General features: G+C 40.5%; 1 protein-coding gene and 1 non-coding gene across 2 annotated transcripts in view; one reads left to right on the forward strand and one right to left on the reverse strand.

Moving 5' to 3' along the window:
• Positions 1–22,959, forward strand: part of NXPH1 (neurexophilin 1) — a 360,267-nt gene that overhangs the window by 280,676 nt on the left and 56,632 nt on the right. The window lies entirely within an intron of this gene.
• TRNAC-ACA (transfer RNA cysteine (anticodon ACA)) lies at positions 15,019–15,090 on the reverse strand. Its single transcript has one exon. It is a non-coding gene; the product is annotated as a tRNA-Cys (tRNA).

Genomic DNA, 22,959 nt, shown 5'->3' on the forward strand with positions numbered 1-22,959 from the left:
ATATTGGTAACTGTACGGAAGAAGTTAAATTCATTTCAAACATTTTGTGCATAAGGTATTACATCAGGTCCCAGGGATATGGAGATGCACTAAGTGTGGTAAGGGTGCGCTGGTGGTGAAGAGAAAAGAAGAGAATGTTTTAGATGGAAGAAATAGCCAGTCCAGAAAGCACAGAGTGGGGAAAATGCATGGACTGTGTGACATCAGATGAACAGTCAGTCATAGCTAAAGTTACTAAGATAGGAAGTCTGTTCCTCCAAGCCATGTAATCTTAGATTATAAATTTCAATGAGCAAAACAAATCTCATGTTTTACAGATTATTTCCCCAAGTGATTCAAGAAAAAATGCTAGGTAGCATACACACATGTTGAGGTAAAATACATCTGATGATAGGAAAGCATTTGCAAACCAAACCAAACCAAAATATATTCCTGGTAGAATTAGGAAGATGGTGTAGATATGTTTCAGAGAATTAAGTACTTTGTCAAGAGGCTTGGTAGTGACTGAGGGAAATTGTAAAATCATTATGCAATAATCAAAGAAGTGAATTCTCAGAATACAAGAGATCATTGTAAGAGTTATTGATATGAAGGTAACACCTGGAGCTGCCACTGCTAATGAGATAGCTTCAGTTGAAAATATCTGCTATCAGCATCTTTTGTAAGAAAAAAAGTGCTAAAACAGCTCCCTCATAATCCATGAGGGGAATTTTCTACTAACAGAACATTAGTGCTAGAAAAGGATTGTTGTGACCTGAGGCTATCAGAAACCTTCTGAATACTTCAACTAGGACAGTCTTAAGAGACTAATTCAATCCCTCATTTTATAGATGAGCAAACTGAGGTTCAGAGAAGTGAATGGAACTACTCAGAAAGATGGTCAGTAACAGAGCTGGTACTAGTGTCTAGAGCTCTTCTTACAGACTTTTCTGTCCATCCCCTTTATATCAGCGAAAGAAAAGCTTTTTCTGTACTCAACATTTCTGACACCAAACGTGTAGGTTTCTGATACAGTGCAATTCTGACACTAACTACCTGGACTTAGTGAAAACTCTGCATTGTTAAGGACTCAGTCCTTCAAGACTAAGGTTGTGACCTAGCCACCCCCCTCCCAGATTGTCTCCAGTACTTTATCTTTTTTTTAATTTTTGGCTGTGTGGCCTGTGGGATCTTAGTTCCCTGACTAGGGATTGAACCTGTGCCCCCTTCATTGGCAGTGTGGAGCCTTAACCACTGGACCACCAGGGAAGTCCCATGTTACCTGTACTGCTGATCAATAGAGTATGAATGGGGAGTTCCCACGATACCCTCCTTAGGTTCAGTTCCCACAATACCCTCCTTAGGTTCACAGAGCTTAGGAAAGTGCTTTACTTACTCTTGTTTGTTATTTTTGTTTAGCAGCTAGTCATGTTCAACTCTCTGCAACCCCCTGGACTGTAGCCCGCCAGGCTCCTCTGTCTATGAGATTCTTCAGGCAAAAATACTGGAATGGTTGTCATTTCCTTCTCCAGGGGATCTTCCCAACTCGGGGATTGAACCCGAGGATTGGCAGGTGGACTCTTTACCATTGAATCACAGGGAAACCCATATTTACTATTACCAGTTTACTAAAAAGGCATAGACAGGGGAGCCCAGTGGGCTACTGTCCATGTGCTCCCAAAAGGGCTGGACATGACTGAGTGACTAAACAACAACAGGAAAAAGGATATAACTCAGGAACTGCCCAATAGAAGACAAGCATAGGACAAGGACACGGTGAGAAGGGGTGCAGAGCTCCCATCCTGTCCCCCAGAATCTCCATGTGTTTACCAACCTCATAGCTCTCTGAAACCCATAATTTAGAGTTTTTATGGAGTTTCCACTACACAAGAATAATTGATTAATGACTGACCATTGGTAATCAAGCTCTGTCTCTTGCTTCTCTTCCCTCCTGGGAGGACTTGGAGCTAGAGCTGAAAGTTGTAACCCAGGAAGCATGTGCACATGGTTGGCTTTTCTGTTTACCATCTCCGATCGACCTGGAGTCACTTCCTTAGCTTAAACTCTAGTACAGTCAATAAGGATTTGTGTAAATAATAAAAGACATCACTAGCTCTCTTATCACTCAAGAAATTGTAAAGGTCCCCAGTTCAGTTCAGTCGGTCAGGACTGTCCAACTCTTTGCGACCCCATGCACTGCAGCATGCCAGGCCACCCTGTCCATCACCAGCTCCCAGAGTTTACCCAAACTCATGTCCATTGAGTCGGTGATGCCATCCAACCATCTTATCCTCTGTCATCCCCTTCTCAACCCACCTTCAATCTTTCCCAGCATCTGGGTCTTTTCCAATGAGTCAACTCTTTGCATCAGGTGGCAGAAGTATTGGAGTTTCAGCTTCAACATCAGTCCTTCCAGTGAACACCCAGGGCTGATCTCCTTTAGGATAGAGTGATTGGATCTCCTTGCAGCCCAAGGGACACTTAAGAGTCTTCTCCAACACCACAGTTCAAAAGCATCAATTCTTCAGTGCTCAGCTTTCTTTATAGTCCAGCTCTCACATGACTACTGGAAACACCATAGTTTGACTATACAGACCTTTGTCGGCAAAGTAATGTCTCTGCATTTTAATATGCTATCTAGGTTGGTCATAACTTTTTTTCCAAGGAGTAAGCATCTTTTACTTTCATGGCTGCAATCACCATCTGCAGTGATTTTGGAGCCCCCCAAAATAAAGTCTGTCACTGTTTCCACTGTTTCCCCATCTATTTGCCATGAAATGATGGGACCAGATGCCATGATCTTAGTTTTCTGAATGCTGAGCTTTAAGCCAACTTTTTCACTCTCCTCTTTCACTTTCATCAGAAGGCTCGTTAATTCTTCTTTGCTTTTTGCCATGAGGTGATGTCATCTGCGTATCTGAGGTCATTGGTATTTCTCTCATCAATCTTGATTCCAGCGTGTGCTTCCTCCAGCCCAGCGTTTCTTATGTTGTACTCTGCATATAAGTTAAATAAGCAGGGTGACAGTATACAGCCTTGATGTACTCCTTTTCCTATTTGGAACCAGTCTGTTGTTCCATGCCCAATTCTAACTGTTGCTTCTTGACCTGCATACAGATTTCTCAAGAGGCAGGTCAGGTGGTCTGGTATTCCCATCTCTTGAATTTTCCATAGTTTATTGTGATCCACACAATCAAAGGCTTTAGCATAGTCAATAAAGCAGAAATAGATGTTTTTCTGGAACTCTTTTGCTTTTTCAATGATCCAGTGGATGTTGGCAATTTGATCTCTGGTTGGTTCCTCTGCCTTTTCTAAACCTTGAACATCTGGAAGTTCATGGTTCATGTATTGTTGAAGCCTGACTTGGATAATTTTGAGCATTACTTTACTAGCGTGTGAGATGAGTACAATTGTGTGATAGTTTGAGCATTCTTTGGCATTGCCTTTCTTTGGGATTGGAAGGAAAACTGGCCTTTTACAGTCCTGTGGTTTTTCAAATTTGTTGGCATATTGAGTGCAGCACTTTCACAGCATCATCTTTTAGGATTTGAAATAGCTCAACTGGAATTCCATCACCTCCACTAGCTTTGTGTCTGGCTCTAGTTGGGTGATCACACCATCGTAATTATCTGGGTCATGAAGATCTTTTTTGTATAGTTCTTCTGTGTATTCTTGCCACCTCTTCTTAATATCTCCTTCTTCTGTTAGGTCCATACCATTTCTGTCCTTTATTGAGCCCATCTTTGCATGAAATATTCCCTCAGTATCTCTAATTTTCTTGAAGAGATCTCTATTCTTTCCCATTCTATTGTTTCCCTCTATTTCTTTGCATTGATCACTGAGGAAGGCTTTCTTATGTCTCCTTGCTATTCTTTGGAACTCTGCATTCAAATGGGTATATCTTTCCTTTTCTCCTTTGCGTTTAGCTTCTCTTCTTTTCTCAGCTATCTGTAAGGCCTCCTCAAAGAGCCATTTTGCTTTTTTGCATTTATTTTTCTTGGGGGTGGTCTTGATCCCTGTCTCCTGTACAAAGTCATGAACCTCCATCCATAGTTCATCAGGCACTGTCTATCAGATCTATAGTCCCTTAAATCTATTTCTCACTTCCACTGTATAATCATAAGGGATTTGATTTAGGTCATACCTGAATAGTCTAGTAGTTTTCCCTACTTTCTTCGATTTAAGTCTGAATTTGGCAATAAAGCGTTCATGATCTGAGCCACAGTCAGCTCCCACTCTTGTTTTTGCTGACTGTATAGAGCTTCTCCATCTTTGGCTACAAAGAATATAATCAATCTGATTTTGGTGTTGGCCATCTGGTGATGTCCATGTGTAGAGTCTTCTCTTGTGTTGTTGGAAGAGGGTGTTTGCTATGATTGGTGCGTTCTCTTGGCAGAACTCTATTAGCCTTTGTGCTGCTTCACTCTGTACTCCAAGGCCAAATTTGTCTGTTACTCCAGGTGTTTTTTGACTTTGTAGTTTTGCATTCTAGTCCCCTATGATGAAAAGGACATCTTTTTTGGGTGTTAGTTCTAAAAGGTCTTATAGGTCTTCATAGAACCTTTCAACTTCAGCTTCTTCAGCGTTACTGGTGGGGCATAGACTTATCTATTATCTATTATTTCTGTGATATTGAATGGTTTGCCTTGAAAATGAACAGAGATCATTCTGTCATTTTTGAGATTGTATCCTAGTACTGCATTTTGGACTCTCTTGTTGACTATGATGGCTACTCCATTTCTTCTAAGGGATTCTTGCCCACAGTAGTAGATATAATGGTTATCTGAGTTAAATTCACTCATTTCAATCCATTTTAGTCTGCTGATTCCTAAAATGTTGATGTTCACTCTTGCCATCTCCTGTTTGACCACTTCCAATTTGCCTTGATTCATGGACATAACATTCCAGGTTCCTATGCAATATTGCTCTTTACAATCCTAGAAGCTCTATGTCAGTAATCTGGACAAAAGCCAAATATTAATGTATTGTATTGCATTAGGAGCTCTGTGCTAGGAACCAGGGAGGAAGAACAAATATAGTCAGCCTTCTGTATCTGCAGATTCCACATTCTTCACTGTGTACTATGATTAAGGTTGGCAGTGTTGAAACTTCAGAAGAGGATCCTGAGGAAGGCAGACTGACTGTGGGATTGAGCATCGTCTGATTTTGTTGTCTTCAGTGGGTTCTGAGACCAATCTCCTTTGAATACTGAGGGGAACTGTATATATATTATATCATATCACATATTAGGTAGTTAAATAAATAGATATTTGTGAGAGAATTATGTGGCCTTTCCAAGTCAGTTTCAGAGCTATAATAATAAAAATAAAAAGCAGCCCTTTTAGATATGAGATCTTTCTATCACATCATATGATATCATATATCATATGATTATTAAGTATATGAATAAATTTAGGTATACATCCAAAAGATATTTCAGGGTTGGTTCCAGATCACTGCATTAAAGTGCATATCTCAATAAAGCAAGTCCCAAGAAATGTTTGGTTTTCCATTGCATATAAAAGTTAAGTAGTCTATTAAGGAGGCTTCTCTGGTAGCTCAGTTGGTAAGGATTCCTCCTGCAATGCAGGAGACCCCAGGCCAATTCTTGGGTCAGAAACTTCCTCTGGAGGAAGGGATAGGCTATCCACTCCAGTATTCTTGTGCTTCACTGGTGTCTCAGCTGGTAAAGAATCCACCTGTAATGTGGGAGACCTGGGTTTGATCCCTGGGTTGGGAAGATCCCCTGGAGGAGGGCATGGCACTCTAGTATTCTTGACTGGAGAATCCCCTTGGACAGAGGAGCCTAGCAGGCTACAGTCCATGGGGTCAAAGAGAGTCAGACGTGACTAAGTGACTAAGCACAGCACAGTCTATTAAGGGCTTCCCAGGTGGCACAGTGGTAAAGAATCCGTCTTCCAGAGCAGGAGACACAGGAGACATGAGTTTGATCCCTGGGTCAGGATCCCCTGGAGAAGGAAATGGCAACACACTCCAGTATTATTGCCTGGAAAATTCTATGGACAGAGGAGTCTAGCGGGCTATGTCCATGAGGTCACAAAGAGTCAGTCAAGACTTAGCAACTTGGCACACATACATAGTCTATTAAGTATGCAATAGCATTATGGTTGGGCTCCTCTGGTTGCCCAGCTATAAAGAATCTGCCTGCAATGCAGGAGACCTGGGTTCGATCCCTGGGTCAGGAGGATTCCCTGGAGGAGGGCATGACAACCCACTCCAGTATTCTTGCCTGGAGAATCTCCATGGACAAAGGAGCCTGGCAGGCTGCAGCCCATAACATCACAGAGGCAGACACGACTGAGTGACTGAGCAGCAGCAGCAGCAGCATTATGGCTAGGAGAAACACACACACACACACACAATGTACATATATTAACTAAAAAATACTTAATTGCTAAAATATTTTAACTGTTATCTGAGTCTTCAGTGAGTTATAATCTTTTTTTTCTGGTAGAGAGTCTTGCTTTGTTGTTGATAGCTGCTGACTGATCAAGGTGGTTGTTGCTAAAATTTGGGGTGGCTTGATAATTTCTTACAGTAAGATGATAATGAAGTTTGATGCATTGATTGACTCTTCCTTTCACAATCAATTTCTCTGTAGCATGCACTGCTATTTGATAGCATTTTACCTGCAGTAGAACTTCTTTCAAAACTTAAGTCAATCCTCTTAAATCCTGCCTCTACTTTGATTTATGTAATATTGTAAATCCTTAGTTGCCATTTCAATAATCTTCATAGCACCTTCACTAGGACTAGACCATCTCAAGATTCCATCTCTTATGCTCATCCATAAGAATCAACTACTTATCTCTTCAGTTATATCATGAGATTGCAGCAATTCAGTCACCTTTTTCAGGCTCCACTTCTAGTTCTCCTGCTATTTCCACCATATCTGCAGTTACTTCCTCTACTAAAGTCTTGAACCCCTCAAAGTCATCCATGGAATCAACTTCTTCTAAACTCCTGTTAGTGGTAATATTTTGACCTCTTTTCATGAATCACAGATGTTCTTAATGGCATCTAGAATAGTGATTCCTTTCCAGAAGGTTTTTAATTCACTTTGCCCACATCCATCATAGGAATCACTATCTATGACATTTATAGTCTTATCAAATATATTTCTTAAATAATAAGACTTGAAAGTCAAAATTACTCTTTGATCCATGAGCTACAGAATGGTTGTTGTGTTAGCAGGCGTGAAAGCAATATTCATCTTGTTGTGTATCTCTATCAGAGCTCTTGAGTGACCAGGTACATTGTCAATGAGCAGTAATAATTTGAAAGAAATATATTTTTCTGAGTAGTAGGTCTCAACAGTGGGCTTAATATATCAAGTAAACAATGTAGTGAATGATATGCTGTCATCTAGGCTTTGTTTTTCTGTTTATAGAGGATGAAGAAATTGGATCATATTTAGAAAACAGTGAATAATTTAGCTTAGTATGCAGGACATGCAAAGGAGATCCTTGGGAAAACAGCTGAGAAGATGGGTTGGATTTGTAATTTGTAGCACCTGTAGTGAGGCTCACAGGTAGCAATTTTCTACAGATCAGGCCATTTCTGGTCTTGTTACTTTCTTATTTCTGCCTTTTAGGCCCCTTTGCCTTTAGTTCTGATCACCGCAATAGTGTGTGTATGTTTCCTCACACCAGGTCTTATTTTCAGCAAAACACTTGACTGGTATCATGGCTTTGAAATTTGGCCTTTGATACATGGTACTGGGATGCTAAAGGTTATTCTCAATCTTTTTATTTTCTTGACTGTTTTCCCTCAGGCCATACTCTGATTTTATTAATTCTTAATCTTATCCCTTTCAGTCTGTTTCATGATAGTGTATAGGTTGGAAGAAAAGACTGTTGCTTGGAATAAAAGAGAAAATCTAGGCATCCTGGTACTAAGTACTAGAGATTCAGGATGTTTAGAGCTTTGTTATTTTCTTCCTAACAATCCTGCAGACTTACAAGTCTGTAACTGCAAGAAGAGACTATATATATTTGAAGAAGCTTTACTTGAAAGAACAAGCCAGACTTAATCTTTAATTATCTTCTAAAACCAGGTTTTGTCACTGTGTAAAGAAAATTCCAAATCATTTTCTCCACTATCCAATGTTTCCTATGCTACTTATCCTATTCCCCGGCAACCATTTTGCCTACCTCTTGTAAATCTATTAATTTTGTTTCTTTGGCGACATTTAGAATCTTCCACAGGATGTGTTTGCTTTGTTAATTATTTAAATATCTTCCAACAAAAATAACATGTGGATTTGGAGAGTGAGTTATCTGAAATGTGAGTCTTAAACAACTCCAATTCATCTGCTGCTTTGTCTACCTTCATGAGGTGCATTTTGGACTGGTTCTGGGCAGAACTGGAAGTAGAAGAAATATTTTCTCATTTCTTAGCCTTGTCTTCTCTCTTCCCTTTCTTGCTAAAGTGGCCTTGACTGTTCTTCAGTAAAAGTTTCTGCCTTTCCCTTCAAAACTTGTTCTTAGCATTATCTTAAATTTTTTCACACAAAAGTTTAATAAACTGATAACTCTCAGTCGGCTTCCTTTAAAATACTTATTTGCTTTAAACAGCTTATGTTACCCAAAGAAGTTATTTTCTAATTGGTTATGTTTGAGATAGAGGGACATTCCTGGCTTCTTAAAATAATTAATGTACTCTTCACCCTCTTCCAGCCCACTCAAAGAGTATCATTTTTTGGTATTTCTAAAGCCCCTTGTTAGATATGACCTTACATTTAACAAATGTGCCTGATATTTTATACCTAAAAGCCTCCTGCTTCTAGTTTGCATTTAGAATATAATCCATTTCTTAAGTGTTTGGTGTATTCTACTTACATCTAATGAAAATTCTGTACTGCTGTCAAAATTCAAAAAGCACAGTTATTATTTCACTGTGGTAGTTCAGGAAAATTTAAATTAGATTTGTACTCTTCAGAATCATAGTCTGTTTAGGCATAAGCAAATTACATGCAAATAATGTAGAAAATGTCAGGTGTATTTGTTACACTTGAGTATGACCTTTGGGAAAGTACTATTGGAAAGCGCCTGACTGTATTGTAGGACCACTGGAGTGGTCTGACAGAATAGAAGGTCATCTGCACACAGAAAAACTATAGTTTCTGTATACAACTGTGCATATGAGATTTGTTCTCCTGATCTATAAGTGAAAACCTAAAGATGCTTTGCACACGAATATGCTAAAGACAAAGGGACAAGTGGCATTTTTTTCACTTGCTTTTAATGCTGCTGCTAAGTCGCTTCAGTTGTGTCCGACTCTGTGCGACCCCATAGACGGCAGCCCACCAGGCTCCCCCGTCCCTGGGATTCTCCAGGCAAGAACACTGGAGTGGGTTGCCATTTCCTTCTCCAATGCAGGAAAGTGAAAAGTCAAAGTGAAGTCACTCAGTCGTGTCCGACTCTTAGCGACCCCATGAACTACAGCCAACCAGGCTCCTCGGTCCATGGGATTTTCCAGGCAAGAGTACTGGAGTGGGGTGCCATTGCCTTCTCTGGCTTTTAATACTTATCTTTGTTAAATTAGGAAAGAGAATAATGTTAAGAATGCCATGTGTTAGGAGAATTCAACTTGAATCTAGGTTCCTTCAAATTAGCTTAATTTTATGGTAAATGATGATAAACTTCATGTCATTATTAGGTATTTGTAACAGAATGCTGCAGTTTATTCTGACTTACATGTTATGGTGAACAAACTATGCTAATTTTCTGCCTATAAGAAGTTGTTTTAAACAGAAAAAAGTGGGCAAAAAGTTGGTAAGATAGGTCTTCCATAAAGACAAAGTAAACCACTGCCAATATGGTATAGTTTGGGAAATTCTAAATAAAAGACTTTCATTCTCTAAAAAGCTCCCTTCTTTGACCTAAAACTATGCTACAGTGTTATATTGAACATTATATTGAACATGATTTTAGCCTCATTTTTCTAACCATGCTATGCTATGCTATGCTATGCTAAGTCGCTTCAGTCGTGTCCGACTCTGTGTGACCCCATAGATGGCAGCCCGACAGGCTCCCATGTCCCTGGGATTCTCCAGGCAAGAACACCGGAGTGGGCTGCCATTTCCCTCTCCAATGCATGAAAGTGAAAAGTGGAAGTGAAGTCACTCAGTCGTGTCCGACCCTCAGCGACCCCATGGACTGCAGCTCTCCAGGCTCCTCCATCCATGGGATTCTCCAGGCAAGAGTACTGGAGTGGGGTGCCATTGCCTTCTCCGTTTTCTAACCATAGAAACAGTTTTTTTCTGTCAAATTTATGTGTCTGAGTGTTTCTTTCTCTCAAAATGCAAGGACACAGAATCAGAAGAGTATGGATTTAAACACTGGTATTGCTACTTAGGAGTAAAGTGATCTTGGGCAAGTGAAATAATTGCACTGACCATCAGTTTTTTTTTTTTCCTGGAAAAGGGAATTGCTACCCACTCCAGTATTCTTACTTAGAGAATTTCATGGACAGAGGAGCCTGGCGAGCTATAATCCATGGGATCTCAAAGAGTCAAACACCCCCGAGTGACTAACACTTACTTAATCCATTTTTTTAAATTTGTGAAATTGCCATAATAATCTTGATGAAAATTTTGAGGAGAAATATGGTCATATCTTGGGCTCAATAAAGGACAGAAATGGTAAGGACCTAACAGAAGAAGAAGATATTAAGAAGAGGTGGCAACAATACACAGAAGAACTGTACAAAAAAGATCTTGACGACCCAGATAACACGATGGTGTGATCACTCACCTAGAGCCAGACATCCTGGACTGTGAAGTCAAGTGGGCCTCAGAAAGCATCACTATAAACAAAGCTAGTGGAGGTGATGGAATTCCAGTTGAGCTATTCCAAATCCTGAAAGATGATGCTGTGAAAGTGCTGCACTCAATGTGCCAACAAATTTGGAAAACTCAGCAGTGGCCACAGGACTGGAAAAGTCAGTTTTCATTCCAATCCCAAAGAAAGGCAATGCCAAAGAATGCTCAAACTACTGCACAATTGCACTCATCTCACACGCTAGTAGAGTGATGCTTAAAATTCTCCAAGCCAGGCTTCAGCAATATGTGAACCATGAACTTTCAGACGTTCAAGCTGGTTTTAGAAAAGGCAGAGGAACCAGAGATCAAATTGCCATCATCTGCTGGATCATTGACAAAGTAGGAGAGTTCCAGAAAAACTAAAATAAATCTATTTCTGATTTATTGACTATGCCAAAGCCTTTGACTGTGTGGATTGCAATAAACTGTGGAAAATTCTGAAAGAGATGGGAATACCAGACCACCTGACCTGCCTCTTGAGAAACCTGTATGCAAGTCAGGAAGCAACAGTTAGAACTGGACATGGAACAACAGACTGGTTCCAAATAGGACAAGGAGTACATCAACGCTGTATATTGTCACCCTGCTTATTTAACTTCTATGCACAGTACATCATGAGAAATGCTGGGCTGGAGGAAGCACAAGCTGGAATCAAGATTGCTGAGAGAAATATCAATAACCTCAGATATGCAGATGACTCCACCCTTATGGAAGAAAGTGAAGAACTAAAGAGCCTCTTGATGAAAGTGGAAGTGGAGAGTGAAAAAGTTGGCTTAAAGCTCAACATTCAGAAAACTAAAATCGTGGCATCTGGTCCCATCACTTCATGGGAAATAGATGGGGAAACAGTGGAAATAGTGTCAGACTTTATTTTTGAGGGCTCCAAAATCACTGCAGATGGTGACTGCAGCCATGAAATTAAAAGATTCTTACTCCTTGGAAGGAAAGTTATGGCCAACCTAGACAGCATATTAAAAATCAGAGACATTATTTTGTCAACAAAGGTCTGTCTAGTCAAGGCTATGGTTTTTCCAGTGGTCATGTATGGATGTGAGAGTTGGACTATAAAGAAAGCTGAGTGCCGAAGATTTGATGCTTTTGAACTGTGGTGTTGGAGAAGACTCTTGAGAGACCCTTGGACTGCAAGGAGATCGATCCAACCAGTCCATCCCAAAGGAGATCAGTCCTGGGTGTTCATTGGAAGGACTGATGTTGAAACTGAAACTCCAATACTTTGGCCACCTGATGGGAAGAGCTGATTCATTGGAAAAGACCCTGATGCTGGGAAAGATTGAGGGCAGGAGGAGAAGGGGACAACAGAGGATGAGATGTTTGGATGGCATCACTAACTCAATGGGCATGAGTTTGGGTAAAGTCCAGGAGTTGGTGATGGACAGGGAGGCCTGACGTGCTGAGATTTATAGGGTCGCAAAGAGTCGGACATGACTGAGCGACTGAACTGAACTGAACTGATGATGATAACTGCACATGATCTGCTTGAGTGCTGGTACATGGTAAATGTTCAATATCCTCTAAAATCATTAGTATTGATGTAGTTACTTCTCTTCGGACATATTTTGGAAAACATTTCTTTCTGGGACTAAGTCTCCTGGTCAGACTTCACAGAAGTAGATGTAGTTTCATTTTTCTTCATATTTGTTATCAGAACCATTGGGCTGTGTCATTCTGTTTTCCTCAAATGGAACAAGTGTGTGCATAGTTAACCTGATGTCAAAAAAGTAAGTAAAGAGAATCTTGATTTAACCTTTTAATGTCAGGACATTTAAAGATTCCATGTGTGAAAATGAGCGTGGCTCTTGGAATGAATGTACTCTTTATGAAATGTGCGTTACGACCTGCTTCTCCCTGGCATATTGCACAGGGAGCCCTGCTTACTTTGCAGAGCTCTGTGTGTAAAAGGATGTCTTCAAAATGAGCTGATGGATGCCCTACGATCTGATGTTCTCAATGTGGGTAAATCTCATTATTCAGAAACTTGATAAATAGAAATGCAAACTTTTAAAAAAACACTAATGTAAGTCATGGAACTGATTCGTCATATGCCATAAATTCCTTTACATATCTTATGGTTAACTCGACATTTTCAATAAGTTTGTTTTCTCCTATTATTTAATATACTATTGAATGTGTCTTGGTAAGTATGGTCATTTTTTCCAATTACCATATTATCTTAGATTGTTGCTTCTACTTTTACTTTGTATATCCTCCTCTATTTAGTCCAGATCCATCTGCAAATTTCTCACACCCTAAGTTTTGCAACAGAGCTGGGAGGGAAATATAGTTAAGGAAAGAAAGGTTCACAAGCCCTTGTACTGATCTGGGCTCAGCAGGTAAGAGACGTTTGAACTTAGTGTGTTGTATTCAAGTTAGATAGATGAATTTATCTTCTTTTAACTTTAAGGCTTTGGTGCTCATCAAGACTTGTGTATTTGCGTGTGTGCTATGTCGCTTCAGTAGTGCCCAACTGTGTGACCCTATGGACTGTAGCACCACCCCCCAGCTCCTCTGTCCCTGGGATTTCCCAGGCAAGAATACTAGAGTGGATTGCCATACTCTTCTCAAGGGGCTCTCCCCAACCCAGGGATCAAACCCAGGACTCTTGTATCTCCTGCATTGGCAGGCAGGTTCTTTACCACTAGTGCTACCTGGGAAGTCAGGTTAAGTCATCAAGACTTAATCATCCTTCAAAGTGAGGAGGAGCCCATGCTAGAGAAGGGGAAACATGGGTCCTGTTTTTATCTAGGTTATCATCTGAGAGTCTTATTGAGAAACTGACTTTGAGATTGCAGATACATTTTCTTTGTTAGGACATATTTAAGAATCAGGATTTCCATTAATCTAGAAGGTAGTCAGTGTTACAGAGCTGGATCAGTGCTCTCAGGCACACCCTCCTAAAGATGCTCCTGACTGCTGTATTGTCCCATTTACACCTGACATCATTTAATGTTCCAAGGTACCTCTGTTTTCCATGGCTTTTGTCTTGACGTCCTCTGGTGCTTTTCCTAGTAACTACATTACCTACTTCATACTGGTCACTTGCTCAAAAGTGTTTGTCGAATGCATGTATGTTCATATATCACTGGAATATTAGAGCTTATTGTGTCCTTCATTATCTAGTATAGGAAGGGAGTCTGTAGGTTGACTAACTGGATATAGTAGGCTAACCCACAGGTTTCACCTTTGGGGGTACTCGGGTTTGATTCTCTTATTGTTTTTGTTTAGTCCTTCAGTTGTTCAGTTGTGTCCAACTCTTTGCGATCCCATGGACTATAGCCCGCCAGGCTTCCCATGAGATTTCCCAGGCAAGAATACTGGAGTGGGTTGCCATTCCCTTCTTCAGCTCTTCTACCTAACTGGAAAAATAAAGTAGCTTTTCTGCACCTTAATTTTTTTCACAAGTAAAATGGGTATATTTTCTAAGTTATAGGATTTCTAAGTAGAGGAAGTAAAAAACAAACAAACAAACAAACTCTCAGTCAGCTTCCAGGAAGGAAACATAGGTCAGTTAGTTCAGTCCCTCAGTCGTGTCTGACCCTTTGTGACCCCATGGACTGCAGCTCGCCAGGCTTCCCTGTCCATCACCAACTCCCGGAGTTTACTCAAACTCATGTCCATTGAGTTGGTGATGCCATTCAAGCATCTCATCCTCTGTCATCCCCTTCTCCTCCCACCTTCAATCTTTCCCAGCATCAGGGTCTTTTCCAATGAGTCAGTTTTTTGCATCAGGTGGCCAAAGTATTGGAGTTTCAGCTTCAGCACAAATCCCTACAATGAATATTCAGGACTGATTTCCTTTAGGATGGACTGGTTGGATCTCCTTGCAATTCAGGGGACTCTCAAGAGTCTTCTCCAGCACCACAGTTCAAAAGCATCAATTCTTCTGTGCTCAGCTTTCTTTATAGTCCAACTCTCACGTCCATAATTGACTACTGGAAAAACCATAGCTTTGACTAGACAGACCTTTGTTGGCAAAGTAATGCCTCTGCTTTTTAATATGCTGTCTAGGTTGGTCATAGCTTTTCTTCCAAGGAGTAAGTGAAGTGAAGAGAAGTCACTCAGTCATGTCCTACTCTTTGTGACCCCATGGACTGTAGCCCACCAGGCTCCTCGATCCATGGGATTTTCCAGGCATGAATACTGGAGTGGGTTGCCATTTCCTTCTCCAGGGGATCTTCCCAACCCAGGGATTGAACCTGGGTCTCCTGCATTGTAGGCAGACGCTTTACCATCCAAGCTACCAGGGAAGCCGGTAGGAGTAAGCATCTTTTAATTTCATGGCTGCAGTCACCATCTGCAGTAATTTTGGAGCCCAAGACAATAAAGTCTCTCATTGTTTCCAGTTTCCCCGTCTATTTGCCATAAAGTGATGGGACCGGATGCCATGATCTTTGTTTTCTGAATGTTGAATTTTAAGCCAACTTTTTCAGTCTCCTCTTTCACTTTCATCAAGAAGCTCTTCAGTTCCTCTTTGCTTTCTGTCATAAGTGTGATGCCATCTGCATATCTGAGGTTATTGATACTTCTCCCAGCTATCTTGTTTTTTTGCTTTGCATACAAGTTTAGAATATTTTAGTTTCTGAGAGACCTGGGGTATTTTATATCCATGGTAGTCTCAGTTCTGCTCTTCTCAGTTTTTTTTTTTTTTTTAAGTTATTTATTCTTGACTGCACTGGGTCTTTGTTGTTGCACATAGGTTTTCTCTAATTGCAGTGAGTGGGGGCTAATTTCTAGTTGTGGCATGGGGGATTGTCATTGTGGTGCTTCCTCTTCTTGCAGAGAATGGGTTTTAGGGTATGCAGGCTTCAGTAGTTGTGGCACTATGGCTCAGTCTAGAGGGCAGGCTCAGTGGTCATGGCCTTCGGGTTTACTTGTCCTGCGGCATGTGGAATCTGCCCAGACTGGGGATCAAACCTTTGTCCTCTGTGTTGACAGGTGATTCTTTTTTTTAATTATTTTTTATTGAAGGACAATTGCTTTACACAATTTTGCTCTTTTCTGTTAAACATCAACATGAATCAGCCATAGGCACACTTATATCCCCCCACTTTTGAAATTCCTTCCATCTCCCTCCCCATCCCACCCCTCTAGATTGATACAGAGCCCCTATTTGAGTTTCCTGAGCCACACAGCAAATTCCAGATGGCTATCTATTTTACATATGGTAATGTAAGTTTCCATGTTACTCTCTCCATACATCACACCCTCTCCTCCCCTCTCCCCATGTCCATAAGTCTATTCTCTATGTCTGTTTCTCCACTGCTGCCCTGTAAATAAATTCTTCAGTATCATTTTTCTATATTCCATATGTATGCATTACAATATGGTATTTAGCTTTCTCTTTCTGATTCACTCACTCTGTATAGTAGGTTCTAGGTTCATCCACCTCATTAGAACTGACTCAAATGTGTTCCTTTTTATGGCTGAGTAATATTCCATTGTGTATATGTACCCCAACATCTTTATCCATTCATCTGTTCATGTACATCTAGGTTGCTTCCGTATTCTATTGTAAATAGTGCTGCAATGAACATTGGGATACATGTGTCTTTTTCAATTTTGGTTTCCTCAGGGTATATGCCTAGGAGGGGGATTCCTGGGTCATATGGTGGTTTTATTCCTAGTTTTAAAGGGATCGCCATACCATCTTCCATAGTGGCTGTATCAATTTGCACTCCCACCAACAGTGCAAGAGTGTTCCCTTTTCTCCACACCTTCTCCAGCATTTATTGTTTGTAGGCTTTTTGATGATGGAGCTATTTCAAATCCTGAAAGATGATGCTGTGAAAGTGTTGCACTCAAAATGCCAGCAAATTTGGAAAACTCAGCAGTGGCCACAGGACTGGAAAAGGCCAGTTTTCATTCCAATCCCAAAGAAAGGCAATGCCAAAGAATGCTCAAACTACCGCACAACTGCACTCATCTCACACGCTAGTAAAGTAATGCTTAAAATTCTCCAAGCCAGGCTTCAACAATATGTGAACTGTGAACTTCCTGATGTTCAAGCTGGTTTTAGAAAAGGCAGAGGAACCAGAGATCAAATTGCCAACATCCGCTGTATCATGGAAAAAGGAAGAGAGTTCCAGAAAAACATCTATTTCTGCTTTATTGACTATGCCAAAGCCTTTGACTGTGTGGATCACAATAAACTGTGGAAAATTCTGAAAGAGATGGGAATACCAGACCACCTGATCTGCCTCTTGAGAAATTAGCATGCAGGTCAGGAAGCAACAGTTAGAACTGGACATGGAACAACAGACTGGTTCCAAATAGGACAAGGAGTACATCAAGGCTGTATATTGTCACCCTGCTTATTTAACTTCTATGCAGAGTACATCATGAGAAACGCTGGGCTGGAAGAAACACAAGCTGGAATCAAGATTGTCGGGAGAAATATCAATAACCTCAGATATGCAGATGATACCACCCTTATGGCAGAAAGTGAAGAGGAACTCAAAAGCCTCTTGATGAAAGTGAAAGTGGAGAGTGAAAAAGTTGGCTTAAAGCTCAACATTCAGAAAACGAAGATCATGGCATCTGGTCTCATCACTTCATGGGAAATAGATGGGGAAACAGTGAAAAGTGTCAGACTTTATTTTTCTGGGCTCCAAAATCACTGCAGATGGTGACTGCAGCCATGAAATTAAAAGACGCTTACTCCTTGGAAGGAAAGTCATGACCAACCTAGAGAGCATATTGAAAAGCAGAGACATTACTTTGCCAACAAAGGTTCATCTAGTCAAGGCTATGGTTTTTCCAGAGGTCATGTATGGATGTGAGAGTTGGACTGTGAAGAAGGCTGAGCACCGAAGAACTGATGCCTTTGAACTGTGGTGTTGGAGAAGACTCTTGAGAGTCGCTTGGACAGCAAGGAGATCCAACCAGTCCATTCTGAAGGAGATCAGCCCTGGGATTTCTTTGGAAGGAATGATGCTAAAGCTGAAACTCCAGTACTTTGGCCACCTCATGCAAAGAGTTGACTCATTGGAAAAGACTCTGATGCTGGGAGCGATTGGGGGCAGGAGGAGAAGGGGACAACAGAGGATGAGATGGCTGGATTGCATCACTGTCTCGATGGACATGAGTCTGAGTGAACTCTGGGAGTTGGTGATGGACAGGGAGGCCTGGCGTACTGTGATTCATGGGGTCGCAAAGAGTTGGACACGACTGAGTGACTGAACTGAATTGAACTGATTCTGACTGGTGTGAGGTGATATCTCATTGTAGTTTTGATTGCATTTCTCTAATAATGAGCGATGTTGAGCATCTTTTCATGTGGATGTGATCCATCTGTATTTCTTCTTTGGAGAAATGTCAGTTTAGGTCTCTCTCCCACTTTTTGATTGGGTTGTTTGTTTTTCTGGTATTGAGTTGTATGAGCTGCTTGTATATTTTGGAAATTAATCCTTTGTCAGTTGTTTCATTTGCTATGATTTTTCCCATTCTGAGGGTTGTCTTTTCACCTTGCTTATAGTTTCCTTTGCTGTGCAAAAGCTTTTAAGTTTAATCAGGTCCCACTTGTTTACTTTTGTTTCTGTTTCCATTACTCTAGGAGGTGGGTGGGTCATAGAGGATCTTGCTTTGGTTTATGTCATTGAGTGTTCTGCCTATGTTTTCCTCTAAGAGTTTTAGAGTTTTTGGTCTTACATTTAGGTCTTTAATCCATTTTGAGTTTATCTTTGTATACGGTGTTAGGAAGTGTTCTAATTTCATTCTTTTACATGTAGCTGTCCAGTTTTCCCAGCACCATTTATTGAAGAGACTGTTTTTGCCCCATTGTATATATCTTTACCTCCTTTGTCAAAGATAAGGTAACCATAGGTGTATGGGTTTATTTCTGGGCCTTCTATCTTGTTTCCTTGGTCTGTATTTCCGTTTTCGTGCCAGTACCATACTATCTTGATGACTGTAGCTTTGTAGTATAATCTGAAGTCAGAAAGGTTGATTCTTCTAGCTCCTTTCTTCATTCTCAAGACTGCTTTGAATATTTGTGGTCTTTTGTGTTTCCATATGAATTGTGAAATTTTTTGTTCTAGTTCTGTGAAAAATGCCATTGGTAATTTGATAGGGATTGCATTGAATCTGTAGACTGTGTTTGGTAGTATAGTCATTTTCACAATATTTATTCTTCCTACCCAGGAACATGCAATATCTCTCCTTCTATTTATGCCATCTTTGATTTCTTTCATTAGTGTCTTATAATTTTCTGTGTAAAGTTTTTTGTCTCCTTAGGTACGTTTATTCCTAGATATTTAATTTTTTTGTTGTTGCAATGGCAAATGGGATTGATTCCTTAATTTCTCTTTCTGATTTTTCATTGTTAATGTATAGAAATGCAAATGATTTCTGTGTATTGATTTTGTATCCTGCAACTTTGCTTAATTCACTGATTAGCTCTAGTAATTTTCTGATATTATCTTTAAGGTTAGATATGTACAGTATCATGTCATCCAAAAACAGAGAGATTTACTTCTTTTCTGATCTGGATTCCTTTTCTTTCTTTTTCTTCTCTGATTGCTGTAGCTAGGACTTCCAGACCTATGTTGAATAATAGTGGTGAAAGCGAACACCCTTGTCTTGTTCCTGATCTTGGGGCAAATGCTTTCACTTTTTCACCATTGAGAATAATATTTTCTGTATGCTTATCATATATGGCCTTTACTATGTTGAGGTAGGTTCCTTCTATGTGCATTTTTTTAAGAGTTTTAGTTCTGAAAGAGATGGGAATATCAGACCACCTGACCTGCCTCTTGAGAAACCTATATACAGGTCAGGAAGCAACAGTCAGAATTGTACATGGAACAACAGACTGGTTCCAAATAGGAAAAGGAGTATGTCAAGGCTGTATATTGTCACCCTACTTATTTAACTTCTATGCAGAGTACATCATGAGAAATGCTGGGCTGGAAGAAGCATAAGCTGGAATCAAAACTGCAGGGAGAAATATCAGTAACCTCGGATATGCAGATGACACCACTCTTATGGCAGAAAGTGAAGAAGAACTAAAGAGCTTCTTTTGAAAGTGAAAGAGGAGAGTGAAAAAGTTGGCTTAAAGCTCAGCATTCAGAAAACTAAGATCATGGCATCTGGTCCCATCACTTCATGGACAATAGATGGGGAAACAGTGGAAACAGTGGCTGACTTTATCTTTTTGGGCTCCAAAATCACTGCAGATGGTGATTGGAGCCATGAAATTAAAAGTTGCTTACTCCTTTGAAGGAAAGTTATGAGCAACCTAGACAGCATATTAAAAAGCAGAGACATTACTTTGTCAACAAACGTCTGTCTAGTCAAGGCTATGGTTTTTCCAGAGGTCATGAATGGATGTGAGAGTTGGACTATAAAGAAAGTTGAGAGCTGAAGAATTGATGCTTTTGGGCTGTGGTGTTGGAGAAGACTCTTGAGAGTCCCTTGGACTGCAAGGAGATACATCCAGTCCATCCTAAAGGAGATCCATCCTGGGTGTTCATCAGAAGGGCTGATGTTGAAGCTGAAACTCCAATACTTTGGCCAACTGATGTGAAGAGCTGACTCATTGGAAAAGACCGTGATTCTGGGCAAGATTGAGGGTGGGAGAAGAAGGGGATGACAGAGGATGAGATGGTTGGATGGCATCACCAACTCGATGGACATGGTTTTGGGTGGACTCTGGGAGTTGGTGATGGACAGGGAGGCCTGGCGTGCTGCGGTTCATAGGGTCACAAAGAGTTGGACACGACTGAGTAGCTGAACTGACTGACTTGCTAGTCCTGACAATATCAATGAGATCCATTTCATCTAATATATCATTTAAGGCTTGTGTTTCCTTATTAATTTTATGTTTTGATGATCTGTCCATTGGTGTGAGTGGGGTGTTAAAGACTCCTATATTACTGTGTTCCTGTCAATTTCTCCTTTTATGTCTGTTAGTGTTTGTCTTATGTATTGAAGTGCTCCTATGCTGGGTGCTTAGATATTTATAATTGTTATGTCTTTCTCTTGGATTGATCCCTTGATCATTTTGTAGTGTCCTTTCTTATCTCCTGTAATCGTCATTATTTTAACGTCTATTTTGTCTGATATAAGGATTGCTACTCCAGCTTTCTTTTGCTTCCGATTTGCATGGAATATGTTTTTCCATTCTCTCACTTTCAGTCTATATGTGTCTTGAGGTATGAAGTGGGTTTCTTGTAGACAGCATATATACGAGTCTTGTTTTTGTATCCGTTCAGCCAGTCTTTGTCTTTTGGTAGGAGCATTTAATTCATTTACATTTAAAAAACTATTGAGATATATGTTCCTATTGCCATTTTCTTAACTGTTTGAGGTTGATATTGTAGATCTTTTTACTTCTCTTGTATTTCTTGATTAAATAAGCCCCTTTAACATTTGTTGTAAAGCTAGTTTGTTGGTACAGAATTCTTTTAACCTTTGCTTGTCCGAAAACCTTTTTATTTCTCCATCAGTTTTGAATGAGATCCTTGCCGGGTACAGTAATCTTGGCTGTAGATTTTTCCCTTTCAGTACTTTAAATATAAACTGCCATTCCCTTCTGGCCTGTAGCATTTCTGCTGAAAGATCAGCTGTTAAATGTATGGGGGTTTCTCTTGTATGTTACTTGTTGCTTCTCCCTTGCTGCTTTTAATATACTTTCTTTGTGTTTAGTCTTTGTTAGTTTGATTAGTATGTGTCTTGGTGTGTTTCTTCTTGGGTTTATCCTGTAGGGGACTCTTTGTGCCTCTTTAGATATACAAAGTTAAATAGAGGTAGATAAAGAAGATTTATATACAATAAAGATTAACTGCAAGGGGAAAAGAACAGTAGGAAAAGCAAACTAAGGAATAAATGTAGAAAAAATAATAATACATTTAAAACTTAAAAATTAAAACAAAAAAAAAAAAAAAGAAAAGAAAAGAAAAAAAAAAGAGGAAAACTTTGCAAAATGGCAAAAGCCCAATATAGAGGCAGAGGTTTATGACAATTAAAAATGTGACTGAGAAAAAAAAAAAGCTCAAAAGCTTAATTGGATTTCTTAGTGCCAATAAAATCAACACCTACAACAGTGCCAATAAAATCAACACCTACAACAGAGGGGGGAAAAAGTGGGGAAAAAAGCAAAAAAATCCAAAGAATCTAAAGAACAAGTCAAAACATAAGAATAATAACTGTTTTTCTTGAGTCACTGCTGTCAGAGTCCTTTCCCTTGCTGGGAGTTGCAGTCTACCTTACTTCCCTAGAAAGCCCTCCAGCACTGTGCTGATCTCTGGTCCTGCTGTGGATGCAGCTCAGATTCTAATTTGGTCCCACTTCTGTGTGTTCTTTCCTCCAGTTTCCAAGGCTATCAGAGCTAGAGTGTTTTCTTTTATGGGTTCTCTCAATGCCCTTTTATATATTCCATCAATAGAGTCTGCTTAGTTGATCATGTGGATTTAATCTGCAGCTTGTACAGCTGGTGGGAGGATTTTGGGTCTTCTTCCTTAGCCACACTGCCCCTGGATTTCAATTGTGGTTTTATTTCCACCTCTACATGTAGGTTGACCACTGGGGTTTAGCTCCTGAGGCTGCCCTGGAGGACTTTGGTTTGCCCCTGTGAGGGCCAGGTGTGGAGCTGGTGCAGCTGCTTGGGTCACAGAGGTTCTGGCTGCACCAGGTACTCAGGGGAGTTGGCAGCTAGGGCAGCAGGAAATATCGTGCTCTGGAAGGGTATGGCAACCAGTATTGGCCAATACGCTCCAGTATTCTTGCCTGGAGAACCCATTCTCTGACAGAGAAGCCTGGTAGGCCACAGTCTACAGGGTTGCAAAGAGCTAGACACACCTGAAGTGACCCTGGGAGCATAGATGCAAGTCTTCTTTTTTGCCTGTGGTAGCTCTGCCCCAGTGAGAGTTGATTGTGAAGATGGCACAGCTGCTTGGCTCGCGGGGACCCTGGCAGTGCCAATTGTGCAGGGACACAGACTGCCTCCACTGCAGGAGTTATGATCCTATCAGAGTCTTTTTCTGAGCCTCTTGTAGGTGTCAATAAGAAGGCCTCTTTGGCCAGTCTTTCTCCATAGCTCCACCTGTTCAGACACTTAGAGGCTCCCTTACCTGGGGTCCTTCTCTGTTCTTCAGTGCATCAGGCACATAGAGGGGCCC

The sequence above is a fragment of the Bubalus kerabau genome, chromosome 8 (assembly GCF_029407905.1).
Source record: "Bubalus kerabau isolate K-KA32 ecotype Philippines breed swamp buffalo chromosome 8, PCC_UOA_SB_1v2, whole genome shotgun sequence".
Classification (NCBI taxonomy): domain Eukaryota; kingdom Metazoa; phylum Chordata; class Mammalia; order Artiodactyla; family Bovidae; genus Bubalus; species Bubalus kerabau.